Source organism: Halichoerus grypus, chromosome 1 (genome assembly GCF_964656455.1).
Source record: "Halichoerus grypus chromosome 1, mHalGry1.hap1.1, whole genome shotgun sequence".
Taxonomy (NCBI): Eukaryota; Metazoa; Chordata; class Mammalia; order Carnivora; family Phocidae; genus Halichoerus; species Halichoerus grypus.
In genome coordinates, this window is record NC_135712.1 from 113,893,539 (window position 1) to 113,906,522 (window position 12,984).

General features: G+C 34.6%; 2 long non-coding RNA genes across 5 annotated transcripts in view; one reads left to right on the plus strand and one right to left on the minus strand.

Annotated features, from left to right (window-relative positions):
• LOC118548026 (uncharacterized) overlaps nucleotides 1–12,984 on the minus strand; it is a 258,620-nt gene that overhangs the window by 97,980 nt on the left and 147,656 nt on the right. The window lies entirely within an intron of this gene.
• The window catches only part of LOC118548024 (uncharacterized), a 109,650-nt gene that overhangs the window by 38,422 nt on the left and 58,244 nt on the right, over nucleotides 1–12,984 (plus strand). The window lies entirely within an intron of this gene.

Consider the following 12,984-nt stretch of genomic DNA (forward strand, 5'->3'; position numbering starts at 1 on the left):
TATTTTCAGAAATTAGATTATGAGTCAGTAAAATGATAAAATTTCATTGAAATAATGTTAACAGGTAAGTTTTTAAAATGCAATGTTTTAAAAATGTGAAGTTTTAAAATGCAAAGTTTTAAAATCTTGTTTAAATGTTTAGTCATTACAGAAGAATGAAGCCATTAACACAGAGGGAGTAAGTTTGTGTTAAAAACTTTTTAAATAAAACTATATAGGAAAGATAATAAAAGTCAACCCATATAGAAGAGGATCCATTGATCCTTTGCTTTGGGCAGCTTATGGTAACTTCAAGATCTCCAAGAGTCAGTTTCTCATCATAAAATGAGGACAATAAGAATAGTTACTCCAAAAAGTCATTGTAAAGATAAACAAAAGGATGCATACAAAACTCTGGCACGTGAGACATTAGTAAATATTAGCTATTATTATTTGCATGGTTTATTATCATTGTAGCTCTTCATTTGGAGTACCCTACTTTAAGACACTTCTCTAAACTGAAGTAGGCTTTGTTGAAGGATGACCAAAAGAAAGAATCTGGAAACTAATCATATAGGAAATAGTTAAAAGAGATAGCTAATGATCAACAAAAAAATCATGTAAATACTAAATACTAAAATTGCATTAGCCTCAGAGAACATATAGCCCAATGTCTTCATTTAATATTAAACATATGAATAAAGAGACTCACTTGTCTTTAAGCCACAGTGTCTTATAGAAGAAAGTCTAGCCAAGTACAGAACCAACTCCAACAGAAGGAAGTTGAGTGAGGAGGTTTCCATATGGAAGTGTCCAAAACTAAAAACCTACAGAGAAGCCAATGCAGTCTCACTTCAGGCATTTAAGCAAGAATGGGAAAGTCAACTTTCCATAATAATGTAGTGAACAGGCAAAATATCAATAAAGAATTAATAAAGAATTAATTAATAAAGAATCCATTAAAGAATGGTAAGTGAGCCTCTCTTCCATGTTAGATACCGGACTGAATGCTGTAGGGAACATAAAGTTGAATAAAAAGGGGATATTTATGTAACATGCAACTAGGCAGAATGAGTAAAATATTAGTTACATCTACTGTGATGTTTCATTGCAGATCTTATTAGGAATCAACAGAATTAATTATATATAGTACACTTAGAAGACATAAACTATACCAATTTCATCCAAAAATATCTCTTGAGGGCAAAAATGAATCAAAGTGTGAACACAGACTCTGTTACTATTAAATTATCTTGAGATTTGTCCTATTATTAAAATCCATTTTCTGTGTTGTGCACAACTCAATATTGTTCCTAAAAGATCTGGGTCTTAGGGAAATCTAAACTATTATTATTTTGTTTTCTATAAACATTTCATAGAAAAGAAATCTTTATTTATTTTTTAAGGTAGAAAGCAGCTTCAAAGTATAGAAGTCATTGTGAGCCTGTGGGGGTGGGGTGAATAATAAAAAGTGTATGAATTGGTTGTATACACAATAAACTTATAGAATTCTTTGGTAGCAGCTAACAAAACACATCATGACTACGAGGATAGTAGAAAGTTTGAAGGCACTGGAGTTAAAACAAAATTAGTCTTGAAAATTGGCATTATCAGGTACCAGGTGTATTAACTTGGGACAATTCATGACCTTCTCTGAACCTCAGTTTCCACAAATGAAAATATCTCTGCTAATCTGTGTTTTATCCAACATTTTCAACTTCATTTGTTCCAAACCAGGACATTAGTGAAGTTATTTCTTAATATAAAGTTTTTCCAACTACAATTTACTTCTCTCAAATTTATCTGTGGTTAAAACAGCTCCCTTTTTCTTTCCTCTGTTGCCTGGCCAACTCATAACTCACTCTCAGCTTTCTTTTCAGTTGCAACCTCTATTAAGAAGACTAAAAAATCTAAATATTTACTTCCTTCCACTCTAACTGTGGTCCTGTGTCACATGTCTGGCTAATAAGATCTAAATGAAGCCCCCTCAGAACACTAGGAAAACTTGCTTTCATAAAAAGGGATATACGTGGCTTGGCAAGCCCTTATTCTTTCTTCATTAAGCATTATGGACATAATACCTTGAATTGCATGGAGAAAACAGCAAGAAGCACTGAGATGTTACCACCATATAGTGGACCAACTGAGCCAAAGGCAGTAACTGCCTACCTCTGATTGGTTCATATTTAAGAAAAAAGAAATCCTCAGGTTGCCTGAGTGGCTCAGTCATTAAGCGTCTGCCTTTGGCTCAGGTCATGGTCCCAGGGTCCTGGGATCAAACCCCACATTGGGCTCCCTGCTCAGCGGGAAGCCTGCTTCTCCCTCTCTGCCCCCCCACCTGCTTGTGTTCCCTCTCTTGCTGTGTCTCTCTCTGTCAAATAAATAAATAATCTTTAAATTAAAAAAAAAGAAAAGAAATCCCTGTTTGTTTAATCTATGGTTAGTTTTCTGTTATGTGAAGTCAAAAGTATTTCTTTCTGACACAATGTTTCTTTTATTCCTTCTTCCCCGGCTTTGTTTTTTAATCTGCTCACATTAGTTGTAATGTGTAATTTCTTTGTCAAATATATTCAATGAAGTGACACTGTAGTATTGTGGAAAGAATACCGCATGAGAAATCAAAGAGTTCTTTTTACTCTGTTTTAATATCTATTAATATATAATACTTTGGGGAAGTAATTTAATATTTCTTATCTTCAGTTTCATCTTATACAGAGTAATTGAATGCAATAAAAAGTATTTTATATTTAAATCTCTAAAAATAATCTCGAATCCTTCAAAGGAGACAACTGGAGGAAATGGTATTATTGGAGCCTGGGTTAGGGTCAACACATGGAAGATAGAAGCATGGTGAACTTATCTGGCAGGATATGGACCCACATGGAGGCATAACCCCTGCAAAAAACAGAGTGGAGGCACACTCTGGCTTTTCTCATCTTCTTGCCCTCTAATCTGCCCCAGTGTCACCCCTTGGCTGAACTCTACCAGGAAGCAATTTATATGGGAGCCTAGGAACCACATCTCACAGCTCTGAAATACAGAGCATGGCCAGGGAGAGTTGAAGGCTACATCTGGGCACATAGGTCCAGGACCACACACAAAGAAATATCAAAAATGAATTTAACATCAGGGGATTAAACGAAGAATGAACTCAGGAAGCACTTAAGCAGAACATTTGTGAAAGAATCAAAAGAGTAAAACAGGGCTTGAGAAATGGGGGGGGGGAGGAGCACAAAAATGTAGAGAAAGACAGGCAAAATCATAAAGACAAAGATCTTTACCTTCTCTTTTTAGAATACTTTAAAAAAAATCTCTTCCAGGACCTTTCTACCACTTTCTTTCATTCTTTGATATGTTCATTCACTGATGCATTCAACAAATTCTTATCAAACACCTAGAATCTTCCAAGGACTAGTCACATGGGATCATATGTACTCCTAGTACTCTACTCATTTATACACCATGTTTCTTTTTCCTGGAACGCTTTTCTCCCAAACACTGTTCTAGCAAATTCTTAACCTTCAAGACGCAGTCAACTATCCCTACTTTAAGAAGGTTTCTAAAACCCCTCTAAATCCAGTTAAGAATTTACTTCCTATCCACTTAAGATATGAACTTTGGATATATTTTAACATTGTCATTGTACATTGTAATTACTAGTCTAAATTGTATTCTCCAACTGAACTATGAATATTTTGAGATGAAAAACTATGAAAACAACTTCTTGACCTTTGTCAGAGTTTATGTTACAGAAGTGTTTTGAATAATCATATATAAATATTTGTATATAAAATTTTATTTTTTAAGTAATTTATCCTGATTTTTGGAAAATAAAATGTGGTAAAAATTGTGTTCCCTGCCAATTCCCCCTAAACTGTTCAACTGTTCAATTACCTCAAAGTGTAAATTTTAGATTTTGTAATATTGCAATATATTAGACTTAATTTTTCCTTCAGGTTTCCTGTAGTTCCAATGAGACTTGGGTGTAATCACTTACTAATTGTGAGAACATGGGGTTTCTTCTATCTACTCGTCTACTTTTCTATCTTTATTCTTTATTTATTGTATCTAAATATAAGAATTGGCAGGCAACTCAGCTGAAATCCAAGAACATGGGTGTTTTTGTCTTTGTTTTTAATTTATGAAGGCTAACATAGAGAGAGGTTAAGGATCAAAAAGATGTTTATTTTTGTATATAGAAACATTTATCTTTGTATACTGGCCATATATTTGAAGGATTACACTATGAAATATTATGAGAATCATTACTTATTGCTTAATATATCCCATATACTATCAAGGCACACTACATTCCCTGAGTCATGTTACCCATAGCACAGCTTTACAAGCTAAGTACAGTTACTTTCCCAATTTACAGCTAAAGAAGCTAGAAGTTATCTAAGAATTTATAGTTAATACTAAGATTCAAACAAGTCAGTAAAAAACAAAATGCACAACTAAGACTGAGGACTCATTCTTCACTTATAAGTACTGAAACTTTTTGTTTGTTTTAAATAAAAGAGGTACTGGGGTGACTAAAAATTGTAATGTTAAAGACCATTTAAATTGTCTGCCTAGAGGCATAAATATGTATTTGAGCACACGGCTGGGATGCCATATTGCCAGTGTAATTCAAATTTCCTTGCTTTAAAACATTTATGCTAGAGCTTTATCATTACAGCTGAGGCATGCTACATGGCATGAATATTTTTATAAAACACCCTGAAATACATATCTTAGTGATCAATTCAGCACTTGCAATTTCCCAAACTTTATTTTAATCAGGAGTTAATGATGTATGGCACTTGTAGTAAGTAAATGAATGTTTGAATTGCTGTAAGTTATTTTAATAATTGCTCAGCTAACCATTTAAATTATCAAAGATCTTTACTTGTGCAATGTCATATAAATGATGGAAATTAAAAATTAATCAACACGATTTACGTAACTAAAAGCTGCCATCTAATGGGATATTTTTCAATAAGACGACAGCAGTAATTATGCTGAAAAATATTCATTCCTGTAGTTTGAACGATTATAGCAATTTCCACCAGGGGATTTCGCAGTCAGATTCTAGTTCTGGGCAACAGTGATTAATATAATGGTTATTAATGAGAAGTAATTTTGATACTTCTTGCAGTGTTTAGGTGTTAATGCCTTGAAAGCAATATGTTTAGCATATTAATAATAAAGATTGCACTGGACTGGCTACTAAATAACATAATTTTTTTTTCTTATCTTCTATAATGTGAAAGGTCAATTAGATGTATAGAAACAATAGAATTTTTCACAGGACCCAACATTTCTCTGTGCTAACATCTTTTTAACTGTGTACCAAGTTCATTAAATGTGCAAAGGTAGTACTGTTAAACAGGAAGAAAGTGGTGGGGTCAGAGGTCACAATCCACAGCAAGGTGACAGTCTCTTATGGATGGCACCCCGGGAGCTGAGTTAGAGTGAGAATTGCCTTTCAGGTTGCCAACGGAGATGGAGAGAATAAAGCCATCAGCAGTTAATATTATTGGAGTAATTAAAAGGAAAATTGACAGAGATTTTGTTTGGTTTATATCAAGTTGAGCACAGATAAGACAGCCCCTCATCAGATTCCATAAATGTAAAATTGTGAATAAAAAGATAATATATATAATTTGGGTAACACTATATAAAGACATATACACAATTGCAAATTTATGGTCTGCAACAATGTATATATATTTAAATGCATCCAAATCTATATGCCTAACATTAGAAAAGTAAGAAATCATTCTTCTAATGTACCATTCCTTTCCCAAGAATTTTGTCAAACATCCTCTTCCCCCATCTATTTGAACTTTGCTGTTTGGAGACACATAGTATATGTATGTAGCAAATTACATCATAATGTTTATGGTAAGGAAAAGGATAACACTTGCGGTGTAGCGGTTCTATATTGTGAGGAGAATGCTAAACTAGGTATCATTATGGATACTGAAGTATCCATAGCACAAATTCATTCATGAAATATATTTCTAAAGTTTTATTGAAAATAAGTAGTCTAAAAAAATGTAATCTAAAGAGATTTCAAGTGAATGACACTATTGGCAAAATCAATGTTTAAGGATGACCTTCAGTTTGTGAATCATGACAAATGTAAAATATTAAAAATTACCGCATAATAGAGTTACATAAAGAATTATTTATGGTTTTCATAAAATTAATAATCTCAATGGTAGTATTTCTTGAGACTGAAAAATTCTTGTATTTCATTTTATGGTACTTTTTGTTTCTTTGTTTTTAGATGTTGTTATTAATATAAACACAAATATTTTTATTTGTATATATGAAACGTGAATTTTGTTTATATTTCTTAGTAGTCAAAGTCATTGCAAATGTTAATTATATTGAAACATTTTTATTTGCTTGAAGTGGTTATCTTAACTTTCTTTTCTTAAAGTCTCGTATTGCAGTAGGGTCTGACATGGAATTGAGTGTGATCGCTCTTTGATTTCACATGAGTAATGAGTTCTTAATGTGGTGTCAGGGAATAGATAGACTTTAAAGCTTACTTTCTTCTTCCTATTCTCCAACTCTCTTTGGATTTATATGTCTGACTTCTAAAACAGTAATATCTGCATCATTATATGAGATAAGGTTGGTGAAAAGTACGAGTCTAAACATCACTATTTTCTGATTTTTTTTTTGGAACAGACAAAATAAAACTAAAAGATAACTGTGCTATGAATGTAAGTCAGTGATTTATCATAGAGGAGCAAAAGGAACATGAGAATAACTAACTAAGTAGATAAGTAAATTCCTCATCCCTAACATGAGATGATAAAAAATGATTTCACATAAAAAATTTAAAAATTTATGATTCTTTCTCATAAGAATAAATGGCACTAAAACTCCTATTTTTACTATTTTATCGTATGGAAACATCACTGTATCTTCAGACTTTACAACAAAAGTTAATTGTAACTTAAGCAGTTGTACAGCCATTTCAAATAGAAGTGTAGCATTTTAAAAGTTCTAAGAATATCTTTTGGGATTAATATAATTTAGCCTTCTTAATAATTAAATTACTTCAAGGAAATTATTGGAACTGTAGTCTCATAATTTAATTGTCTACTTTTTAGTCTTTTTTATTGTGTAAATGCCACTCAAAAATCATATTATAAATAATAATGACTAAAACCAGTTGTGAAATAAAAATTGAGATGAGTGGATATTTTTTCGGTTTCTATTGTGAGAATTCACATTAACCATGGGATATGCACATGCTAGAGATAATTGTAAGAGTAATGACTAACATTTGGGTAGCACTTGACAGTATACACAGAGATATCAAATATTCTCATTTGGTCTTCAGAAAGATTTTAAACTCTGTTTCATAAATGAGGACACTGAGAGTCAGTAATACAAATCAGAGCTGATACATCTCCTTATGATCATGTCAGTCAATAGAGCAGGATATTTGTTCTTTTCTGGAGGAGGGAAGAAAGAAAAATCCATTAAAGTCATGGATCCTTTTTTTCCCCATTTCAGTTGTTTATTAATGCTAAATTTATGAACTTGTTGCCCTTGCCTTCAGTTATATGTTGCCTATATTGGCCTATGAGACCAGTTATCACACAATTATTTCTCATTTCTCTTCTTGCATGTTAGAACTGCATATGCTCAGTAAGGACAAGGGCTATGCTTTTCTGAGTACCTCATAGTGTCAGGCCCATCTTGACATTTAGACTACCTGTTGAATGTTTGCAATGTTTCCATGTGAGTGTATATGCTAGATCACTTTATAATAATTTTATTTAGTATTTGGGCTTGGAGAGCTCTTTTTCTTACTAATATCTTTTTCAAAGGATATTTTAAGAATATATTTATCCTCAGTGAAAAAGAGAACCACTAAGATATTTTTCAATGTTATATCATTTTAGTTGTGATTGCTTCTTTTTTACATGTTAGCAGCACTTTCCTTGTTATTTTATTTCTTCTTTCTGGTGATAAATATCTATTCTAATGTAGGCAATAAAGTTTTGTTTTTAGAAATATTAAGTAATGTAGTCTCGCTGGTAAAACTCTCATAATAAATTATTTGTAATTTTGATAATCTCCCAAATCACTTTAATATGTAAATATTTTTAAATAAATATGCATTTTAATTTAAATATTTTTAAATATACATTTCACTTTTCTTTGTTCCTCTTTTTTCCCCTTTTTCTTTTTTCCTTTTTTTTTTTTCCAATAAACAATTACTGAGCCTCTACAATGTACTCATTCTTCCAGGAATCTCAGATGTAGTGGAGAATAAGCCTTATCCTCTTGGAGATTTTATCCTAGTGCTAATAACAAGTATGAAGCCACTTTTATGAGTGTTACAAATACACAAATCTAAAGACCAAGAAAGAGTCAGGAATTTCAAACAGCTAGTTTGATGAAATCATAAAATTAATAATAAGTATAATTTTAAATGAAAGCATCTATGACAGAATATTCATGAATTCATTCATTATAATAGACCAGCCGTTCAAGCAAAATAAGTGAAAAACTCTTACATTTTTTTCTCAATTGACAATATCTGTATATATACTAGAATAATTTTTTCAGTTTAAATACACCCAACACCTTAACACTTGCAAATTTCATAAGAAAACCCCATCTGTAAAATACTGGTATTGGAATAATGTTCAACAAAATACTGTCAGTATCAAAGTTGAGAATGTATTCTAAGAATAAGTGGATGATAAATCAGAAAGATTCTGAGTTTCAAAACATTCTACTAGCAACACAGACATCACATAGAGATTCATTAATCAGCATTTTCTTTATTAAATCCATATTTCAACTAATAGTTCCAACATCCTCAGAGAAAGGAAAGTTATGTACAAATGATCCCAGTCTGAGAAAGGCTGTGATCTGAATGATAGTGAAAAGTGCACAAGATTCCATTGGAATGAACACAGCAGTGGTTCCTCCTTTGTATGTTATTATAAAGAGAACTGGGGGTCAAATTGCATGAATGATAAATGGAAGGTACTTGAATTGGGTTGGCTCTTTTATGAACATTATACATTGACCTTGGCAGTTTTGACAATTACATCCATCATTTCTAAGAATCCATTCCAACACCCCAGCCTGTTCTCTAATGTGACCAAATAAACAGGGTTTGTGAATATAAGAATCAAAGATTGATCTTCTGTGCCACTGCACTGATTAACAGTTTGTTACTTACTGTAGCTTTTTCATTCTCTGGATTATGCAAGGATCATAACTCACTATGGCACACCTGTAGACAGCATGTTAGAGTGCTTTAACCTTCACTTACAGGCTTCAAAAGGATCCGTATTAGACTCCTAAGCTTGAAAAATCAAAATGAAGTAAAACCTTTATGAAGCTCATTGCATACTTTTAAGGTACATTTTAATTATTGCCGTGTTCCTTCTATAGAAACAGTTGGTTGAAGATGGAAATAGACCAACCATTTCAATTTTTATACTATTTTAACCTGTGGGTTACCTACTTTAAGGTTAAAGAATTTTTCTGTCCCAAATATTTTTTGGTATGAGTAGAATTATATGTAGGTTAAGAAACAATCCCCCACTCCATCACCAAAAACATTAAATGCAACATTATTTGAAGCCACAAAAATTTTCCCAAAAAGTATATTATCAACTATATGGCTGTACCTTAAAAAGCTGAAGTAATTTATGTGTTTATGAGCACTGACAAATTCTAAGTTATCAGCTGTTTACAAATCCAAGGACTTGAAAATCAAGTTCTTTACTAATGACTTGTTTTGTTTGTTTGTTTGTTTTGTTTTTGTTTTAATGATGTGGTGATTATGGTTCCATGTCAGAACTAGCTGGGTTGTCTCATTGACAAAAGCTTCATATTATAATTGACAAGTAAATTTCCAAGAGTCAGGGATGCAGTGTGTATTCACAGGCCTTCATTTCACCTTGATTTCAAACATGTAATCTGGTGTATAACAAGCACTCAGTCCAATTCAGTTGTTTCTGGATTCAAGGTAAAGTTCATTCATTAGTCACTCTCTTCTAAGATTCAAACTTCTTTCACTTGTAGGTGTTTTCTTTACCTCTTCCCTGCCCAGCTTCTAATCTGTAGGTGGAACAGGCCCAAAGCCAGCTGATACAGGAATTCCATACAAATGATTGTCCTTAGCATCTGTCTGTTGCATGCTTCCTTGCCCTGCTGAGTAGCTCTTATCTCCAAGACACCTCTATCTGCCCTGGATTTGAGGGGACATTAACACTTCTTCCAAATTCATAGAAAACACAGAAATACAACTGAACTGCTTCTGGTGCCCTGACACTTCCTCTAGGATGCAACCTGAGGAAACCTGTACAAGGAAAACAGAGGACATGATTTTTAGACTCCACAGCCCCTATTTCTTATCCCACTTTTCCTGGCTTAGAGAGGGCAACAGAGAAATTGCCTAAATGTTACATTTCCTCTAAGTAGTTTGTGTTTCCTCCAAGTTCCACTATTTCCTAGCACTGTTTCCTGTCTAATTTGGGCCAGGAAGAAATCTCATTTATGTGCAAGATCTTATATCAGTAACAGTAGACTTTTTGGTTATTTAGAGTCAGTCACTGCCTTTGCTTTCAGTGGTCATCAGAGCTGGTCTATTTCCACATAATTTAACACACCTTCACGTAAGCTGAAATAGTGATGGTTACAGAGGTCTTGTGGGCATGTGGAAATTCACTAGAACAGTCTCATATTGCCTCCTGTTTTCCCCATTCCATATGAATTTATTGAAGGTACAGTATATACAGACACTATACTATATCCCACAAATGGCATAATGAAAAAGATATACAATTCCAAAGAACTGGGAGTATAGCTAAAAAAAAAAAAAAAAAAAAAAAAAAAAAAAAGTGGATGACCTCTACATAGTTCTGTACTTTTTATACAATGTGAAAAGTAACCAGGCCCAGAGATTACAGAAGTTGCACTCAATCTCAACTAGGGGGTATGTTTTCGTAAGGGTGTTAGACAGACACAAGTTTAAGGATGCATTGATAAAGTGACACTTTATTGCGGGTTGCAATAAAGTGACACTTTATTGTGGTTTGCAATACAAAAAAAGTGACATTGAAGTTGAGTCCTGAACAATGCATAAGGAATTGTCCAGAATACAAAGGGATGGAAGATGAGGTACGACAAGAGCTTCAGGCACAAATAATGGCATGTTTAAGTCCAGAAGTGAAAACGTGCCACTCTGAAGTTCTATGAGGCTGGACAACTGAATACAATTTCTGGCCTCACAAGAAAGGCTGGAGAGGCTAGCAAGAGCATATGCATGGTCCTGAAAGCGACCTAAGAATTTGGACTTTAGATGATGCTGCTGTTAAAGGACTAATGGTCTAGCCTCAGAATTCAGAGACCTGAATTTGAACTCTGGCTTTGCTATTTATCTCGGCATTGTTACATATTTTCTCCACCATTTTAGTTCCTTCTACTAATAGACCCATAAATTATGATATTTATCTTTTAATAAAAGACTCCAGGCAAGAGATAGGAAGATGGTGGTAGAGTAGGAGGATCCTAGGCTCACCTCATCCCACAAATACAACTAGATAACTATTACTCATTCTAAATACCCCAGAAATTGACCTGAAGACGGACAGAACTTTACGACTAAAGGGAGAGAAGAAGCAGTCTCAAATAAAGCAGGCAGTACAGAACCTGGTTTGAGGGAGAACCGGATCCTGGCTGCTGCAGAGGGGAGGGAGCCATTGTCCTGGAGAAGGGTGAGAGAGAGGTACACACAAGGGAATGCACAAAGAAAATGTTTCCCCATAGCCATTGGCTTGAAAAATGAGAGGGACTGAATTTCGTGAGTTCTTGTAACCAGTGGGGCTTAAAACCTGGAGTTTTAAAAGTCAGCAGCCTTGGCTGGGATAGAGCCTAGAATAGATAGATCTAGAAGATCTGCTAATCTTGGAGAGAAGGCAGGCCAAAAACTTGAGGGCATACAGTGTGGAAATAGTGACCTGAAAAGATCCTGGTGCACACAGTGAGAAGATTATTTGCTCTTCTCAGAGCACATCCCTGAGAGGCAGCCTTCAGGGAGACACCTCTCCAGGAACAAAGGAACTGGCTGGCACCATTTCCCTCAACCATCCCTCAAGCATAAACACAGTCAGCTGCGGGAAGCCACACAACATGGACACTGGCTGCCTAACTTGCTTACACTAAGCTCCACCCCATTGTGCTCTAGTGGACCTGACCACAGTCATGCTTGGATCAGTGGCATTGTGGCAGACCCCTCCCCCAGAAGACCAGCACAAACCCCTCCCCATACTATGTCTCCTGAATAGAAAGTTTTGCAGGGCCTCAGTTCCAGTGGAGGTGGTGACAGGTCTCATTTCACAACCAGGCCAGAACACACCTAGTTAAAACTCACATTCAGGCCAGGGACCAAACACTGTCCACAGCAGGCAAGGAGAGCCTCTGCAGATGACTGGGTTGAAGGGTGGGTGCAGCCAGGATACAGCAGCAGAGTAATTGTAGCACATACTGGAGACACTCCCTGAAGTTTCAGGCCCTGGGCACTACATGACCTCTTCTTCAGAAGGCCATTACTTTCAGGAACAAAAGACATAACTGGCTTTTCTAACACAGAGTAGCAGCCAGAGACTTAGACAAAATGAGAGAACAGAGGAATATATCCCAAATGAAAGAACAAGATAAGGTCACAATCAGAGATCAAAGCGAAACAGATATAAGTAACATGCCTGATGGAGAATTTAAAGCAACACTCATAAGGATACTCACTGGACTTGAGAACAAAATGGAAGACATCAGTGAGACCCTTTACCACAGAGATAAAAGAATTGAAAAAGAATCAATCAGAGATGAATAGTGCAATAAACGAGATTAGAAACATGCTTGATGCAATGAGTAGCAGGCTGGAAGAAGCAGAGGAATGAATTAATGATCTAGAAGACAGAGTAATGGAAAGAATGAAGCTGAACAAAAGAAAGAAAGAAGAATTAT